Source organism: Thalassophryne amazonica, chromosome 5 (genome assembly GCF_902500255.1).
Source record: "Thalassophryne amazonica chromosome 5, fThaAma1.1, whole genome shotgun sequence".
NCBI classification, from domain to species: Eukaryota; Metazoa; Chordata; class Actinopteri; order Batrachoidiformes; family Batrachoididae; genus Thalassophryne; species Thalassophryne amazonica.
This window is the reverse complement of record NC_047107.1, coordinates 5,619,416-5,634,201: the sequence shown is the minus strand read 5'-3', so window position 1 is coordinate 5,634,201 and position 14,786 is coordinate 5,619,416. Positions and strand designations below refer to the sequence as shown.

Sequence of the window (14,786 nt, the reverse complement as noted above, 5' to 3'; positions counted from 1 at the left end):
ACTAATGAATTTAATTTTAATAATCAACCTATGAGGATGGACACGTAAGAAATTATTAATAGTGAATGACCAGTATTGATCACAGTTCCTCTGATCACGCCTCTGCATCCTGGCGCCGCTCCGCTGTAGCGCCTTTTTCCACTGAGTGACACCTCGGTGCAGGTGCGAGTGAAGAACACAGTTATGGGTAGTTGTTGGCGCTTTTTTTTTTTCTATTAGGCAAGAAGATTCTTATAAACAGACACACGCAGAACACAATGCGCGTGCTCTTCCTTCGCGGTGATGCTGACCAGTGCTGCGACCGGCCTACTTGATGAGGATGCAGAACACAATGCGCTGTTTAAAAAAAAAAAAAAAAAAAAGCATGCAAAATTGGACTAAAAAATCTGCAAAACTGTGAGGCCGCGAAAGGTGAACCGCGTTATGTATATGTGTGTGTGTGTGTGTGTGTGTGTGTGTGTGTGTGTGTGTGTGTGTGTGTGTATATATATATATGTATATGTGTGCACACATTAAATTTTGTTAACAGAACTTCGAACCTTCAGTTTGATAAATGAGGGATCTGGCTTCAGTTTAATTGTACTTTCTAGGCACTTTATTTCATCATCTTAGAACCACAACACTGGTAATTTTTTTTTTTTTTTTTTTTGAGATGAAAAGAACAAAAGGATGAATCAGACAGAAAACATTTAATTAATCTTGTTTTTTTTCCCCCCTCCTCAGGAACAATCAGAACATGTCAGAAGTTTCTCATCCGATATAACAGCCGGCAGCTCCACCGCATGCTTCCTAAATGTAAAATGATGGTAAGGAGTTTTATTTAACCTCCATGTTAGTCACAAAATAAGATGTTTTTCTCCTGTTCTGCCTCTGTATCAAAAAATGACAGTTTTTACCCATTTGGTGCTTGGGAATTTTCATGTTGTGAAGTTGCAGTTTTGTACAAAGTTACACTTTAATGCACACAAGAACAGCAGTGAAATGACAGAATTCATCATCTCATTAACCAGGTGACTTTTTGAGTGAAGTTCTAGATATCACTGAGGACCCTCATCACCCCAGTGCAGGAGAGATGGTTCCAAAATACCCAAAATATGCTCCGCCTTCTGCCACAAGGAACCACGCTGAGAAGCTTCTGGCTGCAGACCAGAGATGTCCAGCGGGCCAACTGCGGCCTGCGACCCAGATTTTAGTGGCCCGCAGCGGATTCTGAAAATACGAGGTCTATTAGAAAAGTATCCGACCTTATTATTTTTTCAAAAACCATATGGATTTGAATCATGTGTGATTACATCAGACAAGCTTGAACCCTCGTGGGCATGCGAGAGTTTTTTCACGCCTGTCGGTTACGTCATTCACCTGTGGGCAGTGTTTGAGTGAGGAGTGGCCCACCCTCTCGTCGATTTTTTTTTCATTGTTTAGGAATGGCTCAGAGACTGCTGCTTTGTTTGATCAAAATTTTTTCAAAAACTGTAAGGCACAACTGAGTGGACACCATTCGATAAATTCAGCTGGTTTTCGGTAAAAATTTTAACCGCTGATGAGAGATTTTGGTCTGGTAGTGTCGCCGTAAGGACGGCCCACGGCGCCTGACGGCGATCTGCGCTTCGAGGCGGCAGCGTCTCGCCGTTTCAAGTTGAAAACGCTGTTGACCCAGGAAGTCGTCAGAGAACAGAGAACTTTCAGAAGAAGTCGGCATGAGGAGTTTATTCGGACATTCCATTGTTAACGGACATTTTGTAATGAAAGAACGTGCGGGCAGAGTCGCATGTCGGGCCGGACCCGACCGCGGGGGGTCGTGACAGGAAAAACACCTCCTTTGGAAACCTTAACGGGCAAGTTGGAACATGCCCAAGCTGTTAAACTATTTCTCAGTTACTCACTTGTTGAAAGCCATCAAAAGCCGCCTGAATTTTACAAATGGTTTTCAACATAGAAGTGTTTTTTCTGTTGCGGCGCACACAGATTCGCCGAGTCGTTTCCGTGATGACTCGGCGAATTTGCGCGCACGTCTTTCATTAAAAAATGTCCTTAAACAGTGGAATATCCGCATAAAGTCCTCATGCCAGCCTCTTCTGAATCTTCTCTGTTCTCTCACGATGTCCTGGGTGAATTAAGCCTTAAATTAGGATGTTTTCAGGTCGAAACAGGCCGACGACGGCGCCTGGAAGCGCTGCACGACGTCCAGCTCCGTGGGAAGTCCTTACACTGACAGAAACACCCCATAATCTCTCATCAGCCGTTAAACTTTTCACCGAAAACCAGCTTAATTTCTCGAATAGTGTCCACTCGGATATTCCTCACAGGTCCAGAAAAAATGTTGATAAAGCAACACGCGCCGTCTCGAGCAGCGTGTGAAACAAAGGAATTCAGCCGAGAGGGCAGGACCACATCTCACTCAAGGCCTGCCCACAGGGAAATGACGTCACTGACACGCGTGAAAAAACTCACACATGCGCACGAGGGTTCAAGCATGATTGGTGTAATCGCATGTCATTCAAATCCATATAGTTAAAAAAATAAATAAAAGGGTCGGTTTATTATCTAAGAGACCTCGTATAATTACATATGGCCTGCACATGAAGCTTGAGCTCAACTCTGTTGCACTTCTCAGTTTTAACACTAGATGGAGCCAGCTCTGGAAACGGTACTTCTCTTTACCACAGAAGGTAGTAGCAATGCACCAAAAAAGGATGCAGGCTGCCGTTAAACACCAAAGAAGAAGAAGAAAACTTTTACTGGGAGTCACAGAAATGTGGGAACCGAAGAAATGCAAAATAGCAAGTGAGTGCAGATTTCAGACACAGAAAATTAATGTTTCTTTAAAGAAATCAACGGAAAGTGTGCTTGTTTGATTTGCAAAGAAGCTGTTGCTCTGATGAAAGAGTATAATGTCTGCCGACACTATGAGACCAAACATTAGAGCTTCATATCGTACATCCGGTGCAGAATGAACACAAAGTGGCAGCCAGTCTGCGAGCTCAACAACAGCTTTTTTCATGCTAATGGAATGCACAGCGGTCACAGAGATAATGTGCAGGATTTCAGCGACATGAGCTTGCAGTGAATTGAGGACATCAGCTGAGAGATGAAGCTTTTGCTTTTGATTTTTTGCTTTTTGATTGCATGCGAAGAAAGCACAGATGCAACAGACACCACACAGCTGTTCATTATTTTGCGGGGAGTTTTGCTGTATGGAGGAGCTGCTTGATGTGATCACCCTAAAAGGCACGACCACGGACAAAGGTATTTTTGAAGCTGTGTCAGATGCGGTTGAAAAAATGGGACAAGCTCTGTGGAGTAGCAGTGGATAGAGCTCTGGCTATGACTGGCGAACGCAAAGGAATGGCATCGATGTTGTGTGCCTAGAGAGCAGAGGTGAGGCTGTTTGAATGCACCAAGAAGCACTGTGTGTTATGACTGTCCAGCTGGGCGACTGTTGTACAAACTGCCAACATCGTTCGATCTAGAGGACTGTACCCCAGAGAATTTCAAGCTTTCCTGTCTGATGTGGATGCTGAATACGGGGATTTATTATATGGCTGCGACGCTACATACGCTCTGATTGGTAACCGGTCAGATATTTTCCCATATCTGGAACGGTTACCATGACAATCAGTCCGCAATGCGCATTTTCGTTAGAAACCAGCAAGCTGAAAACACAATTAGAGACACTAAGTTGGACTTGAACATACTCCATAAATATCTAAACAGCATCGAAAAAACACACAGATTGAAAGCTTAGCAGCTAACGACAGGACCATCTGTTAGCAAGTTCCTCACGGAGGTGAAGAAAGCGAACAAGCTCAACACCGTCAGCAGCTTATTCAGGCGATACTGTAAGTTTGTGTGTTTATATGTATAGCAGCCATATAATAAACATCAATATGGGCAATATAATTAGCCTCGCTTGTTCGTTTTGTATGGGGACATCAGACCTCGGTGTTTATCACACGGGCCTCGCTGACGCTCTGTCCGTACTGACACCTCGCTCTGATACTTTCCTGTACAGACCTCACCCTTGGTTACTATTCCTTTAGTACTCTACCACTCAGATCTGTGCTGCAGCGGTTTTTGCCAAGATCAGAAATCGACCAGTTTTTGAAAGTGAAGGGCCGACCTCTTCATGAGCCGAGTGACCCTCTGTGGCTGGCAGACCTGGCATTTTTATTTGATCTTACTCATCGTCTGAACACAATGAACAAGAACCGACAAGACAAAGAACAGCTGGTACCACACCTGTATGCACACGAAAGCCTTCTTTTTGAGACACAGCTATGAAACTTTGATGCTGCACACTACCCCCCCTTCTCGTGACAGAATTTCACCAGCGTTTCCCAGATTTTTCTGTCACTGAGAAAGAAATCAAACTGTTCTTGACCACTTTCCTGGTGGATGCAGAAGAAGTTCGGGCTTCTTGAAATGCAGTGTAATGATTCTCTGAAGGGTCGACATCTTCTATCAGGGTTTGGATCATACCAGGTTTCCTCAGATGAGATGCTGGGCAAAAAGAATGAGCCTGTTCAGTTCAACATACATATGTGAACGAACATTTTCTCTGTTAAATCAGAACAAAAGCAGACTGAAAACCAGAATGACTGATGGACATCCTTCATGTCCACCTCACTTTCTCCTGACCCGTAGGCCGTCCTTCAGGCCCACAGTGTTCTCCACGGTACAGCTGAGGCAGTATTCATGTGTCATCTGATAGTGTGTGGCACAAGCTGTCCGCTGTCTGTATTTGGTCCTCACTGAGACAACGTTGGACACCCTGCTGCAGATGGTGGAGAAGGCGGAGCTCCAGTCCAGACCAGAAACACCTGACCTCCAGTAACCCCACCCAAATTCTCAGTGAAACAATCTGACTCCAGCTGGACGGGAGCTTCACGTCCTGCAGGCAGCTTTTTCAAACATGGCAGTGGCTCTTAAAACTGTGGGTTGTGTTAGTCCATCCAGCCGTTAAATGCCAAAGAAGAAAAAGAAAACTTTTACTGGGAGTCACCACAGTAAAAGTAACTCTATTTAAGAGGGCCGAGCCTTTTATCAAATTGCTGATAAATGGATTCTTACAACGCCCACGTGGGCGGCGACAGTGAGACCTGGAGCGGGGTGATCGGGAAGCACGGCCTCCCCGATCTGAACCCGAGTGGTGTTCAGTTGTTGGACTTCTGTGCTAGTCACAGTTTGTCCATCACGAACACCATGTTCGAGCACAAGGGTGTCCATAAGTGCACGTGGCACCAGGACACCCTGAGCCGGAGTGTAGTCGTATCATCTGACCTTAGGCCACGTGTCTCGGACACTCGAGTGAAGAGAGGGGCAGAGCTGTCGACTGATCACCACCTGGTAGTGAGTTGGATCCGCTGGGAGGGTAGGAAGCCGATAAGACATGGCAGGCCCAAACGTATCGTGAGGGTCTGCTGGGAACGACTGGCGGAACCCTCTGTCAGCGAGGTCTTCAACTCTCACCTCCGGGAGAGCTTCTCCCAGATCCCGGGGGAGGTTGGAGACATGGAGTCCAAGTGGACCATGTTCTCCACCTCCATTGTCGATGCGGCTGCTCGTAGCTGTGGTCACAAGGTCTCTGGTGCCTGTCGCGGCGGCAATCCCCGAACCCGGTGGTGGACACCGGAAGTAAGGGATGCCATCAAGCTGAAGAAGGAGTCCTACTTATCTTTGTTGGTAGGTGGGACCCCAGAGGCAGCTGACAGGTACCGGCAGGCCAAGCGTGCCGCAGCCCGTGCGGTCGCAGAGGCAAAAACTCGGGTCTGGGAGGAGTTCGGGGAGGCTATGGAGGAGGACTATCGGTTGGCCTCGAAGAGATTCTGGCAAACCGTCCGACGCCTCAGGAGGCGGAAGCAGCTCTCCACCAGCACTGTTTACGGTGCGGGTGGGGAGCTGTTGACCCTGACTGGGGATGTTGTTGGGCGGTGGAAGGAGTACTTCGAGGATCTCCTCAATCCCATCGTCACGTCTTCCGAAGAGGAAGCAGAGACTGGGGACTCGGAGGCGGAGTCATCCATTACCGGGGCCGAAGTCACCGAGGTGGTTAGAAAGCTCCTCGGTGGCAAGGCTCCTGGGGTGGATGAAATCTGTCCTGTGTACCTTAAGTCTCTGGATGTTGTGGGGCTGTCTTGGCTGACACGCCTCTGCAACATCGCGTGGCGATCGGGGACAGTGCCTCTGGATTGGCAGACCTGGGTGGTGGTCCCTCTGTTTAAGAAGGGGGACCGGAGGGTGTGTTCGAACTATAGGGGGATCACACTCCTCAGCCTCCCCGGTAAGGTCTATTCCAGAGTACTAGAGAGGAGAATTCGACCGATGGTTGAACCTCGGATTCAGGAAGAGCAGTGTGGTTTTCGTCCTGGTCGCGGCACACTGGACCAGCTCTACACGCTCCATCGGGTGCTCGAGGGTTCATGGGAGTTTGCCCAACCAGTCCACATGTGTTTTGTGGATCTGGAGAAGGCATTCGACTGTGTCCCTCGGCGCACCCTATGGGGAGTGCTCCGGGAGTACGGGGTCCGGGGCCCTTTGCTAAGGGCTATGCGGTCCCTATACGACCGCAGCAGGAGCTTGGTTCGCATTGCCGGTAGTAAGTCAAACCTGTTTCCAGTGCATGTTGGCCTCCGCCAGGGCTGCCCTTTGTCACCGGTTCTGTTCATTATTTTTATGGACAGAATTCTAGGCGCAGCCAGGGTGTAGAGGGGGTCTGGTTTGGGAACCACAGAATCTCGTCTCTGCTGTTTGCGGACGATGTGGTTCTGTTGGCTTCGTCAAATCAGGACCTTCAGCGTGCACTGGGGCGGTTTGCAGCCGATTGTGAACCGTCCGGGATGAAAATCAGCACCTCCATATCCGAGGCCATGGTTCTTGACCGGAAAAAGGTGCTTTGCCCTCTTCAGGTCGGTGGAGTGTCCTTGCCTCAAGTGGAGGAGTTTAAGTATCTCGGGGTCTTGCTCACGAGTGAGGGACAGATGGAGCGTGAGATCGATAGACGGATTGGTGCAGCATCTGCAGTGATGCGGTCGCTGTATCGGACCGTCGTGGTGAAGAGAGAGCTGAGTAGGGGGGCAAAGCTCTCGATTTACCGATCGATCTACGTTCCGATCCTCACCTATGGTCATGAGATTTGGCTCATGACCGAAAGAACGAGATCGCGAGTACAAGCGGCCGAGATGAGTTTCCTCCGCAGGGTGGCTGGGCGCTCCCTTAGAGATAGGGTGAGGAGCTCGGTCACTCGGGAGGAGCTCGGAGTCGAGCCGCTGCTCATCCACGTCGAAAGGAGTCAGTTGAGGTGGCTCGGGCATCTTTTCCGGATGCCCCCTGGACTGCCTCGCTGGAGAGGTGTTCCGGGCACGTCCCACTGGGAGGAGGCCCCAAGGAAGACCCAGGACACGCTGGAGGGACTACATCTCTCGGCTGGCTTGGGAACGCCTTGGGGTTCCCCCGGAGGAGCTGGAGGAGGTGTGTGTGAATCGGGAGGTCTGGGCGGCTTTGCTTGAGCTGCTGCCCCCGCGACCCGACTCCGGATAAAGCGGAAGAAAATGAATGGATGGATGGATTCTTACATTTTGAATAAAGCACTTTGTATTTCCTGAATTCACCCATGTTTGCCCGTGTGTACAGACAGAAACTCACACACTCGCTTCTATCATCATCCGTCTCACCAAACTCCTATGAGGCCTCCAGACTGGTGCTTTTTTCACACAGTGCAAGTGTTGTTTGTTTTTTTTTGTTTTGAACTACATGTACATGAGTGACCTGCACATAACGACAACATTTTCCTTTTTCTCAAATTTAAAAAGTGTGTGTGTTTTATTGTAAAGCATTTTGAGCGTCTGCATCAGAAGTGTGCTTGTAGAAATGCAGTCCATTGATCATTTTAGGTGCTTTATTTAAACATTTCTGCATTTATTATTATTCATACATTTATTTATTTGAACAGATATGATTTGCATAGTTTTATTTAATAATTGAATTAAAATATGTCAATCCTGCATTTGTAATTGTTTGCAATTTATTTCTAAGCTCAGAGAAACAGACGCCTGATTGTTGCCTCACTGTGTGAAACCTGCCAGCAGCAGCAGCACATTCTGCCAGGCCACAAGCTCTCATTTAGGCACGAGTTCACACTCCACACATCTAATGAGGTTTTTTTTTCTCCCTGCAGAAGAGAGACTGCATGTTCGTCAGTCAATCCTGTCCTGCTCCCTGCTGGGAGGAAAAGAGCGACCACTGGAAGAGGAAGAGGACAGCGGAGAAGATGAAGAGTAAACTGAGGCTGTGCAGGACAACAAAATCAGCAGTTGTGCACTTCTGGAACACCTCTGGTTGTGGATGTGAGACGTGAGGTGAAGCATTTGAAAGCAGTTGTGGAAATGTGGTTTATTACAGCTACAGGTTCATGGCTGAATAAAAGCCATTATGTTTTTCACATCTGCCACATGTTCTCTGGTGGCCTTACGGTTAAGCATTAACATGATGGTGAATGTGAACATGCTACAACAAAGAAGCCACTGGCCATTTCCCTTGAGCTGGGCATGATGCTGCTGTTAGGCCCTGTATGCAGCTGTTTACAGGGCCAGCTGTTTATTCCCCAGAACGCCAGTGTTGTGATTTTTCTTTGTCTTTCAGTTGGTGTAAATGAGAACAGAGTGTATTAGTAGCCACCTCCAGCAAAAGTGCCAAATGTTTTAAGTTGAGAATCCATCGATGTTTCAGAAAGGCTCTGTGGTGTCCCTGCAATGCTTTTTTAGGACACCAGTCAGATGGAGCAGGAACTCTCACTCCATGATGAAGTTTTGGCTTTTTGTACCATCAGTCAGTTGATATGTTGCACAAAATCTTCCAAAGTAGGGCAAAAAACAAAAATTGTGGTAAACTGGACAGATGCTTGGTTCCTGCTGAGGGTGAGTGGTTTTTTTAAACAATTTTAAGGTAATTGTTGGTTGTTTATTATTGTCAAAGAAATGAATCACATTAGGAATGTTTATTTTTAAGACAGCACTGCGGTGAGGCGTTTCAGAGCCCTGGGCTATATGAACACTGAGCAATATTAGTTAAGGTTTTGTGTCTCTCTAACCTCTGCTCAGTTGACATAGTGTTTTGTGTGATGTCTAAATGTTATCATACTGTAATCTAAGAATATTATAACTTTTTTTTTTTTTTTTTTTTTTAGGTTTTCTTGATTAAATTAATCTGAAACCATTCTGGGAGTAAAAATTGGACATTTTAAATTTACTCCAAGAAAATGTCAAGTTCCAGATAATCACTTCTACAGTGCAGTTATGTTGCAGGAAAATTTAGGTCCTTGTAATGAATATTGCATTTGACTTCATAAAACTATTTTCTACTATTTTGTATTTCATTTTTTTATTGTCATGCACAGTAAAAACAGCATCTAGACACATAATGCTTGTGGACAGCTCTATCGCTCACATGCACGCCTTGCAGCTCACCTGAGAGCATGCAGGAAATAAATACCTCCCTCTATAACCATGCCTCTATGGACTGCAGACGAAGAAAAACAGGCAGTTACACCACACAATGAAATTCTTACTGTTCATTTTCCCTGGAAAATTTGAATGTAGAAAGTTCACATCAGATGATTTTAAAAACCATAAAGTACACATTATTAGACTGAAGAATGTATTTACACCATTTGAAGGATGTACAGTTTATGCTTTCCTTTTTATTTATTTGCACTCTGAACACACCTTTTTTATTCTATTAAATTTTCTTTCTTCCCTAGTCTTCTACGTCTACGTGTGGTTCACCCAGGTTCAGTAAGGCTGTAACAAAGAGTTTAAAAAAATGGCGTGAACTGATGGTGAACTGATCTCCATTGGTTCTCAGAATGATCAGAAATTATATTCCTCAGGTTCTGGTGAAAATGGACCAAGCTGTGGACAATCCTGGGGGTTCACAGCGTGTGCAACGTCCAAGGAGAAATGTGCATCCTCCACAACGCTTGGATTTGATTTGTTAAAAAAAAGAAAACGTGTGTAAATAACTGCACGTGTAATGAAGAAAATAAGTGCAGTTCAACTCCACAGAGGAGGACTGTAGTGTCTGTTACATTCTATGACTGCAGTAACTAAGGTTCCCTGCAGGGGCCCTCGGTGCTTATAAAAAGCTCTGACCCGCGCACAGTCAGTCACAGAAGTAGACAGAATGCACGGAAACAAGACAGTTGTTCTTTTGAGTCCTGTAAATCAATGTCTAATAGCTCCAGTGAAGCTTCATTATTTCTTCAAGCTTGCTGCAACATTCTGTACTGAGCAGTACCTAAACAATAACTTGCATCATTTCTTACTGAAACTGGAGCAACTTTAACTTTTGACCCCTGTAAAAAGTGAAACTGGCCATTGTCACCATTCTTGCTGTTTTTACCCCATAACTCCAGAACATTCAGTCATAGATGGTCCAAACTATACTCTTTTGTAATCATTATGATCAGACAAATAATGTGGTGTAGTTTTCAACATGATTGGAGCTCTTTTACATTTTGACCTCTGTGTAGTTCTTTATGGACCCCTAGCTGGCTACAGCTGCCACCCTGGGATGGCTGTAATACGTTTTTGTGTCAGACATTGTACACTGAGGCTGGATTCTAAGTGTCACTTCATCACCTTAAGTAGTAGTACCGAAAACCTGCCTGGCCCATGAACTATACACACAATTAAAAACAAAAAAGATTTATTGTGAACGTCGAGTATACTTAAAGATTTGTACCTCTTGTTCTCTCCTTTCCTCACCATGATACATCATCATTCCACTGCCTGCTCTTACTTCCCTTCCACTTGGTGTCTCGCACACACAATATGTCTAACCTTCTCTCCATCATCATGTCAGCCAGCTCTCTCCCTTTACCAGTCATACTGCCAACATTCAAAGTCCCAACACTCACTTCCACCCTTCCAGTTTTCTTCTCTCACTGTCTGTGGACATGTTCTCTCCCTCTTCTTCTTCTTCACCCAGCAGAAGCCCAATTTCTGCCAGCACCCTGTTGGGCAACAGCACCAGTGGCGGTTATTGTTAAGCCAGGCCTCCAGCAGGCCGGTATGGATATTAGATTTGTACTCTGCATGATGGTGGCTTGTTTTATGCCAGATACCCATCCTGGGGCAACCGTCCTCATTTATCCAGGCTTGGGACCAGCATTCAGAGTGTACGGGCTACACATCCCGTGTGGCTGAGGAAAAAACTCAGACATGGGAGGAGTTTGGAGAGGCTACGGAAAATGACTTTTAGTTAGTCAAAACAGTTCTAGCAAACTGTCTGGTGCTTCAGGAAAGGGAGACAGTTTTTTCGCCCAAGCTGTGTTCAGTAGGGGAGGATAAATTGGACTGAGGACTACTGTGTGTTCCCAGGGTGAAGAAGAAGCCAGGGGGTCAAAGAGCTTTTTCTTATCATGCACCCGCTCTGTGGAACAGTCTCCCTGCGACCATCAGAGTCCATGGACATTTTTAAGTCAAGACTTAAAATGTATTTTTAATTGTCTTTCTTATGAATAGCTTTTATTTCTTTTATCCATTTTATTCTTTTACTTGTGTTTTTAATTGTGTCTGAATTTTTTTTATTTACTCAATTGTATTAAATTTTATTTTGAACTGTTCTGTGCGAGGTGCCTTGAGGCACCTTTGGTTGTGATTTGGCACATTATAAGGTGATTAACTTAAAACTGAGGATATCGTCAGGTGGTGGAAAAAACACAGGAATACGTCACCTGTACTGACATGCCCTTCGTCAAGGAACCAGAGATGGAAGGCTCATTGCCATTACCCTAATTAAAGTCACCGAGATACAGTGGTATGTAAAAGTTTGGGCACCCCTGATGATTTCCAAGATTCCCAGTACCTGCACTGGCCTCACAGCCCCACAGCATGATGGAACCACCTCCAAATTTTACAGTAGGTAGCAAATGTTTTACTTGGAATGCTGTGTTCTTTTCCACCATGCATACCGCCCCTTGTTATGTCCAAATAACTCAATTTTAGTTTATCAGTCCACAGCACTTTATTCAAAAATGAAGCTGGCTTGTCCAAATGTCCTTTAGTATACCTCAAGCGACTGTTTGTGGCATGTATGCAGAAAAGGCTTCCTCTGCACTACAGCATCACTTTGTGCAAAGTGCGCTGTATAGTTCAACAATGCACAGAGACACATGATCATGTTGCAGGTCTTTGGAGCAGGTCTGTGGGTTGACCAAGACTGTTCTCACCATCCATTTTTTTTTTTAGCTTATCTGAGATTTTTCTTGGCCTGCCACTTTGGGCCTTAACTAGTACTGTGCCTGCAGTCTTCCATTTCCTCATGTTCCTCACAGTGGAAACTGACAACTGAAATCTCTGAAATAGCTTTTTGTATCCTTGTTGGTGAGGAGTTTAAAATGTAAAACCATGATGTTGAACAAGCTTTATTTGAAGTTGAGGTAATTTGAGAGATGTTTACAGGCTGTCATGTTGCCACTCATTAGAAGAGATGCAAAGAGGAGAAACATTTGCAAATGGATATGATATGGACTTCTTGAAAAGTATCGCAGCACCTCTTTTCCTCCCGCTTTGATATAACCAGCTGTATTGCTGGTCGACCCACTCTCTTCTCAACTTCATATTTTTCTGAAAGATGTGTTTCCTGGAGCATCGCCACAGCACAATTAAGTTTTCTTAATTGGTTTAACACTTTTTTCGTTAAATTTTACTCCCCAAGCCTTTAACGTTATACGTAACACAGATTCTATCAGTCATTAAATGTTATGCGCACACACACAAAATCACAGAGTAACAAATGAACAAAATGAACAATATGCGCTTCCACATACCCGACTGGATCAAACTGAACTATTATTAAGTACAAACTCTAGTTCTCAAACCTGATTGAGTCAAATGAGACAGTCCCTGGTCTGTCCTGGGCGGAGGATGGTGACTGGTCCTCAGTGGGGAGAAGGCACGGCCTGTTGTGTGTGGTGTTGCTGTCCCTTCCAGAGCGACGTTGGCTGTGGATTGGTGGAACTCCACTCGATGTTTGTCCCGTCCATGTTGAAAACCTTTTCTTCTCCTAACGTATCCTGGTTAAACTAGTCAGATGAACTCGGCAAAAATAAGAATCAGCCCTCGGTGTTGAACAAGGTTTTGATCTTGGCATTGGAGAGACCCGCTGGACCCCGGTTTGCTCTCCTTCCTGCATTGCTCCACCTGTCTCTGGACACCTCAGTCTCCAGCTTCTCAAGTGTCAGCAAATCATCGGTCAGCATGGAGCAGGTCTTTACGCCGTCCTCCATGAATACTCTGAGCTGTGGGGGAAATACACTTTGCTCAGTTTTAGCTGCTTTTACTGCGACTTGCACCAACGGTCTCTTTTTCTGCAACTCAGGAGAGAAATCATGGTCCAACAGATTTGTCTTCTGTTGTGACTTTTCTCTGCTCCCAGACCTGTTGTAACACAGTTCTTTGACTGAGAAGTCCAAAAGTCTGACGCCCAGCAGGGCAGCTTCAGGGGCTCTGTGAGGCCCCTCTACGACCGAGTTAAGGTCAGAGGGAAGACGAAGAGCAGATTTAAGCAGCTCGTGTTCAAAATGCTTGACGTCTCTTCCTTCAGTGTCTTCAGCTACTTGTGTGAAGCACCTTGAGGAAACTTTGTTGTGATTTGGCGCTTATTAAATGAAAATAAATTGAAATTGATTAATTCTAATAATGTTATGCCTCAGTTGATTTTGCATCTCATACCTTACAGTTAGATCCATTTCTCACGCAGCAGAGAGCGAAGGGCTCACTTCTTATGGTGTTTAGCCGCGCGTTCATGGGCGCTATCGTCCACCTCTGCAGCTCACGTCTGTAGTTTTGGTGGATTCTTCTTTAAGTAAATGGACTGCATTTACTTCAGACTTTACTGCATTTACTTTAAGATCAATAAATGATGTCTCAGCAAGGAAAGTTGTGCCTGCGTGTGACCATCTTGGTTGTCATTCCTTAGTTTCTCTAGTTCAGCCAGTACTTTTGACTCGGATTCATGGATGTTAACATTAGCAACTGTGGGCTCACTTGGTGTTTGTATCAGACTGAGCCGTTTCAAATTGTCACCTTTCTCCTGATCAGAATCATGTCTAGTTTGTCCTTTAGCTCTCAGCGATGATGTCATGTCTGTTTAGTAAAACAAATGCAGAGTATTTTGCTGGTTGCGTTAGGAAGTAACCTAATGTGGACAGAGTGTGTCCTTTAGGCTGCAGCCAATATGGAGTCACTGGAAGCAGTCAGCATCATGGATGTTTTGACCAGCTGGGCCGAGCTCTGTGATGCACAGGGGGAAGGACATCGAAAGCACCACGGAGCGGATAACGGATTATATTAACTTCTGTACAGACAATATCATCCCAGCTAAGACTGTGTGCCATTACCACAACAACAAACCGAGGTGACCAAAGACATCAAGGCCACACTGAACAGGAAGAAGGCTGCATTTGGGGGTGGAGCTGAAGTCTGTGATGGAGGTGTTGGAGAGATTTTGAGAAAACTGCTCACCATCCAGGACAACACCTCCCACCCCCTGCATACCACAGCGACTTCCTGTCAGAGCTCCTTCAGCCAAAAACTGAGACCATAGATGTGCACCACAGAACGCCACAGGAGGTCCTTCCCACCTGTGGCAATCAGACTTCTGTAGGATAAATTCAGTTACTCATATCTGGTGCAAGTGTCATTTTCTATAAACATGATCTCATTGTGTTAAAAAAAAAATGCAATGTTTACTGTTTTGGCACGCTGGCTAAATAATTTCCTTCGGGA

At 45.5% G+C, this 14,786-nt stretch overlaps 1 long non-coding RNA gene across 1 annotated transcript; it reads left to right on the top strand.

The window, feature by feature from the left end:
- Window positions 1-693: 693 nt before the first annotated feature.
- On the top strand, window positions 694-8,257 carry LOC117510064. The gene is made up of 2 exons (XR_004560606.1): window positions 694-806; window positions 8,174-8,257. It is a non-coding gene; the product is annotated as an uncharacterized LOC117510064 (long non-coding RNA).
- Window positions 8,258-14,786: the final 6,529 nt, after the last annotated feature.